This window comes from Equus asinus, chromosome 9, assembly GCF_041296235.1.
Source record: "Equus asinus isolate D_3611 breed Donkey chromosome 9, EquAss-T2T_v2, whole genome shotgun sequence".
NCBI lineage: Eukaryota > Metazoa > Chordata > Mammalia > Perissodactyla > Equidae > Equus > Equus asinus.
The window spans coordinates 48842984-48850402 of NC_091798.1; the positions used below are offsets into that span (position 1 = coordinate 48842984).

General features: G+C 37.8%; 1 pseudogene; it reads left to right on the top strand.

Moving 5' to 3' along the window:
* Window positions 1–4948: 4948 nt before the first annotated feature.
* Window positions 4949–6714, top strand: LOC106842786 (tigger transposable element-derived protein 1-like; annotated as a pseudogene).
* Window positions 6715–7419: the final 705 nt, after the last annotated feature.

A 7419-nucleotide genomic window follows, 5' to 3' on the forward strand; every position in this document is an offset into this window, starting at 1 on the left:
TTGGGGTCACTAAGTTTTTCTGAAGAACACAATAATTTAACAAAGTATGAAGTACCTGGTATTTGACACTATTATACATGCCTTGGCCAGATATGAAATTAATTATAGTGTGTCAGTATCAGGAATTATAATTTAGCTCAACTCATGACATTGTTAAAGGAAGATAGGAATTTAAAGACTTGGGGAAAAACTCTGTACAGGAAGGGAAAATTCCTCCTCCAAGTTCATGTAAACAGAGTTTGGCTCGCTGTGAAGCTTGTAAGTTTATCATTTTCTCAAACGTTCTATCAGTTCCAAGGATAGTCTTTCTTGGGATATACATATATGATTTTTCTTTTTCCCTTTTTTCCTACTACCTTCAACCACCTTATAGCAACTAGTTTCAATGAACACTTTGAAAGTCAGCAGATTAAGCCCAACTGAAATGTCCAGTCTTCGTCTTGGACCTTTCTGCCTGGTGCTTTGTATCTTCATACTGGTTCTTTCCCATAACAATAAATGTATTTGCTTTCTTCACACATATAAAAAAACTACCTCTTATTTTTGCCAAAGATATAACCATCCCCCTAGCTCCCCAGGCTCATGTTACTGGAATAACTTGTTAATCTTTCTCCCCCTTGATCTCCTATTCAATTCATCACCACGTCTTTCCAAATGCCTTACCCAAATTTTAGCTCATATTACCCCATATCCATACTCTCGAGATGACTTTCCTTCCCTTGCCTCCATTCCTTCTGTTCTAAAATACCTTGCTCACACTGCTATCACATCTTTTAAATATCTTTTCGCTCAGAAGTCTTTCTCTAGAAGAACCTACACTTCCCATTGTCTGCTATAAAAATCCAGACTTCAGTGTCCAGCATTCTGTGCCTTATATCCAATGCTCTTCTGTATATTTTTTACCTTTCAAGAAAATGTTTGCTTTCCCTGTTAAGACTTTACTGTGCACCAAGTTTCACATATGGTTCTCACAATAACCTTATAAAATAGTGACTACTATCATCTCCATTTTACAGACGAGGAAACCAAGGATCAGTACCTGGCAAAAGGTCACTCAGTTAGTGGTGGAGTCATTACTTTACTCCAGATCATTCTGACTCCAAAGCCTATACTCCTAACTATTATACTCTATTGCCTCCACATCGAACACCTGTCTTTAGAGGTGTCATTTCATCCACCTAGACTCTCTCCTCTCCTTCAATCTGTCCAGGTTGGCCTTACTCTCCATAGCCACTCAGCTGTGCATTCCCTTTCGTGTCTCTCATCTCTGGCCTCAAGTGCTACATCTGATTGCTCTTGCTTTATACGTGCTCTGCAACTCACCTGCGAAAATTGTAACTTTAAGGATTATGTATGCCTTGTACAGCCTGTATCCCCAGCACCTAGTAAAGTGCCTGGTCTATTGAAATTAGTCAATAAGTATCTGTCAAAAGAAAAAAACAAAGAATGAAAGTTCCCTATTTTTTAGAAGCCTCTGGGTTCTATATCTTTAACTCCTTTCAGGGGTTACTACACTTCTTGCATACGGTCAGTATGCATCAAATGTAAACTGCTGGCTCACTCTGCTCCTTGAACTTTAAGTATACCAGTGCATATAGTTGCTATTTTCTTTAGAAAACACTTTGAAGGTATTCGGCTTCTCTTGGACTTTTCCTCTTTAGTTTATGATGTGCAAAAGTTAGGCAAGCAATGGTTATGCACTAAAAAGCATTCAGAAGCTAGGGCTATTCTTCCTCAGACCCAATAAATACAAGATTTTGGCATCTTACACTACATGGAAATGAAATAGAATTTAGAAATTGGCAAAAAATAGTTGAACATATGATAAATGGGAAATCATTTTACATTCATAAGCATCATCCTTTTAAGGTCCAACATGATGACTACCCTTGTTGCTATAAGAGGGCATCTTAAAATAAATGCCTGGATAACAAAAAATAAAGAAAAAGAACAACAACAAAAAAAGAAATTTATATAGCATTCTACTCTTCCCAGAATGATTTCGTCATCATTTTCTGTTTCTACCCTTAAAACAACACAAGCCAGGACAGTTATTATTATCCCAATTTTACTTACAATGTTATTTAAACACTATGAGATTAAATTGCTTTTGCAAAGCGATGAGGCCAATAAGTAATACAACCAGGACCAGGAGTCAGGTTTTCTGAATCACAATCCAATATTCTGACATAATCGAATGTTGCTGCACTTGCAGCCAATAATTCATTCACAATTGCTTGTTTTGTGATAGGGGGTATATTTGTTAAACAGTGCTACCACCTGCTGGTAAGTTTTCCAGTAATTCACATTACAGAAAATCCTAAAATGGCAAAAAAGTAAGAATAAGCAATACAATTTATCATTACAACTACATTCTCTAATTGCCCTTCCTATGTAGTGTCGTATTGACTTAGGCATTCCTTTATAAAGCAGCCAAATGAACCTTCCAAGATTAAATGTCCAAACATCTTTCTCAAGAACTTATACAGTCATGGATCGCTTAACAATGGGGATACACTCTGAGAAATGCATTAGGTGACTTCATCTTTGTGCGAACATCAGAGTGTACTTACACAAACCTAGATGGTATAGCCTGCTACACACTAAGGCTATAATATGGAAAGCCTATTGCTCCTAGGCTACAAACCTTTACAGCATGTTACTGTACTGAATACTGTAGGCAATTGTAACACAATGAGTATTTGTGTATCTAAATATAGAAAAGGTACAGTAAAAGTACAGTATAAAAGATAAAAAATGGTACACCTGTACAGTGCACTTACCATGAATGGAGCTGGCAGAATTGGAAGTTGCTCTGGTGCGTGAGTGGCAAGTAAATGTGAAAGCCTAGGACGTTGCTGCACACTACTGTAGATTTTATAAACACTGTATGTTTAGGTTACACTAAATTTACTAAAAAAATCTTTCTTCTATAAATTAACCTTAGTTTACTGTAACATTTTTGCTTATAAACTTGTTAAGTTTTTAAACTTTTTGACTCCCGTAATAACACTTAGCTTAAAACACAAATACATTGTACAGCTGTACAAAAATATTTTCTTTCCTTATATCCTTATTCTATAAGCTTTTCCCTATTTTCCAATTTTTTTTAAACTTTTCTGTTAAAAACTAAGACACAAACACACACATTAACTTAGGCCTATGCAGGGTTGGGATCAACAATATCACTATCTTCCACCTCCACATCTTGTCCCACTGGAAGGTCTTCAGGGGCAGTAACATTCAAGGAGCTGTCATCTCCTCATAACAATGCCTTCTTCTGGAATACCTCCTGAAGGACCTACCTGAGGCTCTTCCTGAAGAGGTGCCACTATTTTCAGAACTATGTCCGTAGTGATTTGCTTGGTTTGTTTCTTTTTTTGTTTTAATCATAGATTTGCTTGTAAGTAGATAATGAATCATGAACATTCCTCTCTATTAATGAAAACCTTTCAGTGTTAGAGTCCATGTTTTCAGACTTTTTAAGGAGCTTGTTGAGGTCTCTGAAAGCTTCTCCTAAACTCTTGACTGTGAATTCTTTTGGAGGTTCTATTTCTTCTCTTATGGTTTCCTTTTCTCTTTCCTCTTCTTTAGCTAAGCATTTCTCTTCCAGTTCTGACAACTCCTTATTAGTCAATCCCTCAGGAACCACCACCAGAAACTCCTTGATGTCGTCCTCATCCATACCCAGGTGAAAGTCGTTTGCTGTCTCAACTACAGCCTTGTTGATTTTTGCAACCTCTGCATTCTTGGCAAAATCTTTGAAGTCCTGGACAAAACTCTTGAGTGTCTTCTTCCAGATGCCATTCATACACCCCTTGGTGACATCACCTCACTGCCCAAGTAAGGTTCTTGGTGCAGTCATAGATGTTGTTATTCTCCCAGAATTGCATCAGTGTCTTCCTCCATTGCAGCAATAGCCTGGGCAAAGGTCCTCCTCACGTAGTAGACCTTAAAAGCTGCTATAACTCCTTGATCCATTGATTGGATCAAAGAGATGGTGTTTGAAGGGAGAAACACTGCTTTGATATTGGGATAAAAATCACTAGTAAAACGAAGATGTCCAGGATCTTTATCAACAATAAGCAAAAATCTCAAAAGGTATGTTATTCTCCAAGCAGTACCTCTCCAATTCGCTGGCATAGCAACTCAGGAGAATATCTTGGAAGAGGAGCTGAATCATCTGACTTCTTATTGCTCATGTAGTACACTGGCATGTGTGCTTATTGATATGCTTGAAGGCCCTGGAGTTCTCACTGTGCCAGATCACAAAGGGTTTCGATTTGTAGCCTGCAACATTGACCCCAATCAAGACTGTTATCCTGTGCTTAAAAGCCTTGCAACCTGTTACTGGCAACATTAGCAGTGGATTTTGCATGCTTAGGAGCCATGATGAACAAAACAACATGAGATTAAGTCAAGAACAAGAGAAAATGATGCAATCAAGAGACACGGTAAAAGTGAGATAAATGAGGCTGCTGCCAGTGTAACACAGCATACCATTTCACAGTAAATGTTTTTAAAAGTAGAAACACTACAGTTTAAAATAAAGCTAAAAAGAACAGGCATACTCATTTTATTGCACTTCACTTTATTGTGTTTTTTACAAATTGAAAGTTTGTTGAAACCCTTTGTTGAGCAAGTCTATTGGCACCATTTTTCCAACAGCGTTTGCTCACTTTGTGTCTGTGTCACATTTTGGTAATTCTTGCAATATTTCAAACTTTTTCATTATTATATTTCTTATGGTGATCTGATCAGTGATCTTCAATGTTACTACTGTAATTTTGGGGGGTCACCACAAACCATTCATATAAGATGGCGACCTTAATTGATAAATGTTGTATTCTGACTGTTCCACCAACCAGCCATTTCCCACCTCTTCCCCTCTCCATGGACTTACTTAATGAGACACAGTATTGAAATTAGGCCAATTAGTAACCCTAGAATGGCCTGTAAGTATTCAAGTGAAAGGAAGAGACCCATGTCTCTCACTTTAAATCAAAAGCTAGAAATGATTAAGTTTAGTGAAGAGGGCATGTCAAAAGCCAAGATAGGCTAAAAGCTAGGCCTCTTGCACCAAACAGTTACCCAAGTTGTGAATTAAAAGGAAAAGTTCTGGAAGGAAATTAAAAGGGCTGCTCCAGTGAGCATATGAATGATAAGAAAGCAAAACAGTCTTATTGGTGATACAGAGAAAGCTTTAGTGGTCTGGATAGAAGATCAAACCAACCAAAACATTCCCTTAAGCCAAAGCTTAATCCAGAGCAAGGCCCTAATTCTTTTCAATTCTGTGAAGGCTTAGAGAGGTGAGGAATCTTAGAAGAAAAGTTTGGAGCTAGCAGAGGTTGGTTCATGAGGTTTAAGGAAAGAAGCCATCTCCATAACATAAAAGCATGAGGTGAAGCAGCAAGTGCTGACGTAGAAGCTGCAGCAAGTTATCCAGAAGATCTAGGTAAGATAATTAATGAAGGGGCTACACTAAATGACAGATTTTCAATTTAGACAAAACAGCCTTATATTGGAACAAGATGCCATCTAGGACTTTCGTAGCTAGAGAGGAGAAGTCAATGCCTGGCTTCAAAGCTTCAAGGGACAGGCTGACTCTCTTGTTAGGGGCTGATGCAGCTGCTGACTTTAAGTTGAAGCCAATGCTCATTTACCATTCCGAAAATCCTAGGGCCCCTAAGAATGATGCTAAATCTACTCTGCCTGTGCTCTATAAATGGAACAATAAAGCCTGGATGACAGCGCATCTGTTTACAACATGGTTTACTGAATATTTTAAGCCCACTGTTGAGGCCCATTGCTCAGAACAAAACATTCCTTTCAAAGTATTACTGCTCACTGACAATGCACCTGGTCACCCAAGAGCTCTGATGGAGACATACGATGAGATGAACATTGTTTTCATGTCTACTAACACAACATCTATTCTGCAGCCCACGGATAAAGCAGTCATTTTGACTTTCAAGTGTTATTATTTAAGAAATACATTTTATAAGATGATAGCTGCCATAGATAGTGATTCCTCTGATGGATCTGGGTAAAGTAAATTGAACACCTTCTGGAAAAGATTCACCGCTCTAGATGCCATAAAGAACATTCACAATTCATGGGAAGATGTCAAAATATCAACATTAACAGGAGTTTGGAAGACGTTGATTGCAACTCTCACGGATGACTTTGAGGGGTTCAAGACTTCAGTGGACGAAACACCTGCAGATGTGGTAGAAATAGCAAGAGAACTAGAATTATAAGTGGAACCTGAAGATGTGACTGAATTGCTGTCAGCTCCTGAGAAAACTTTAAATGATGAAGAGTTACTTCTTACAGGTGAACAAAGAAAGTGGTTTCTTGAGATGGAAACTACTCCTGGTGAAGATGCTGTGAAGGTTGTTGAAATGACAACAAAGGATTTAGACTATTACACAAACTTAGTTGGTAAATCTTTGAGAAGATTGACTCCAATTTTGAAAGAAGTTCTACTGTGGGTAAAATGCTATCAAACACCATCGCATGCTACAGAGAAATCGTTCTTGAAAGGAAGAGTCAATTGATGCAGCACATTTTATTCTCATCTTATTTTAAGAAATTGCCACAGCTACCCCAACCTTCAGCAACTGCCACCCTGGTCAGCAGCCATCAACATTGAGACAAGAACCTCCACGAGCAAAAAGATTATGACTTGTTGAAGGCTCAGATGATGGTTAGCATTTTTTAGTCATAAAGTATTTAGTTAAGGGATGTATCTCGTTTTAGACATAATACTATTGTGCACTTAATAAATGATGATATAGTGTAAACATACTTTTACATGCACTGGGAAACCAAAAAAAAGCATATGACTTGCTTTATTGTGATATTCGCTTTATTGTGGTGGTCTGGAACTGAACCTGCAATATCTCTGAGATATACCTGTATTGTATAACAAATACATAAACCAGTAATAGTTGTTTATTATCAAGTATTATGCATTGCACACAATTGTTTGTGTTATACTTTTATATGACTGGCAGATCCATAGGTTTGTTTACACGAGCATTACCACAATCAGGTGAGTAATGTATTGCGCTACAACCTTACAACCGCTATGACATCACTAGGTGATACGAACTTTTCAATTCTGTTATAATCGTATGGAACCAGCGTCATATATGTGGTCCATTGTTGACCTAAACATTCTTATGTGGCACATGACTGTTTTAGATAAGACATATAGAACATTAAAAAAGCTAAAAGCCTGTCATTGCCACAAATAACTGGATGAAAATGTAGCCTCATACCCTTTTGCTGCACCCACACTCCGACCCACCCAACCCATATCTTTATGCTTGTTTATTCGGTTTTAATTGCCTTTTTTTACACCTCTAAATAATGTAATGAAACAGGGTGAATAGGTGATCAGGGAAGTAGAAG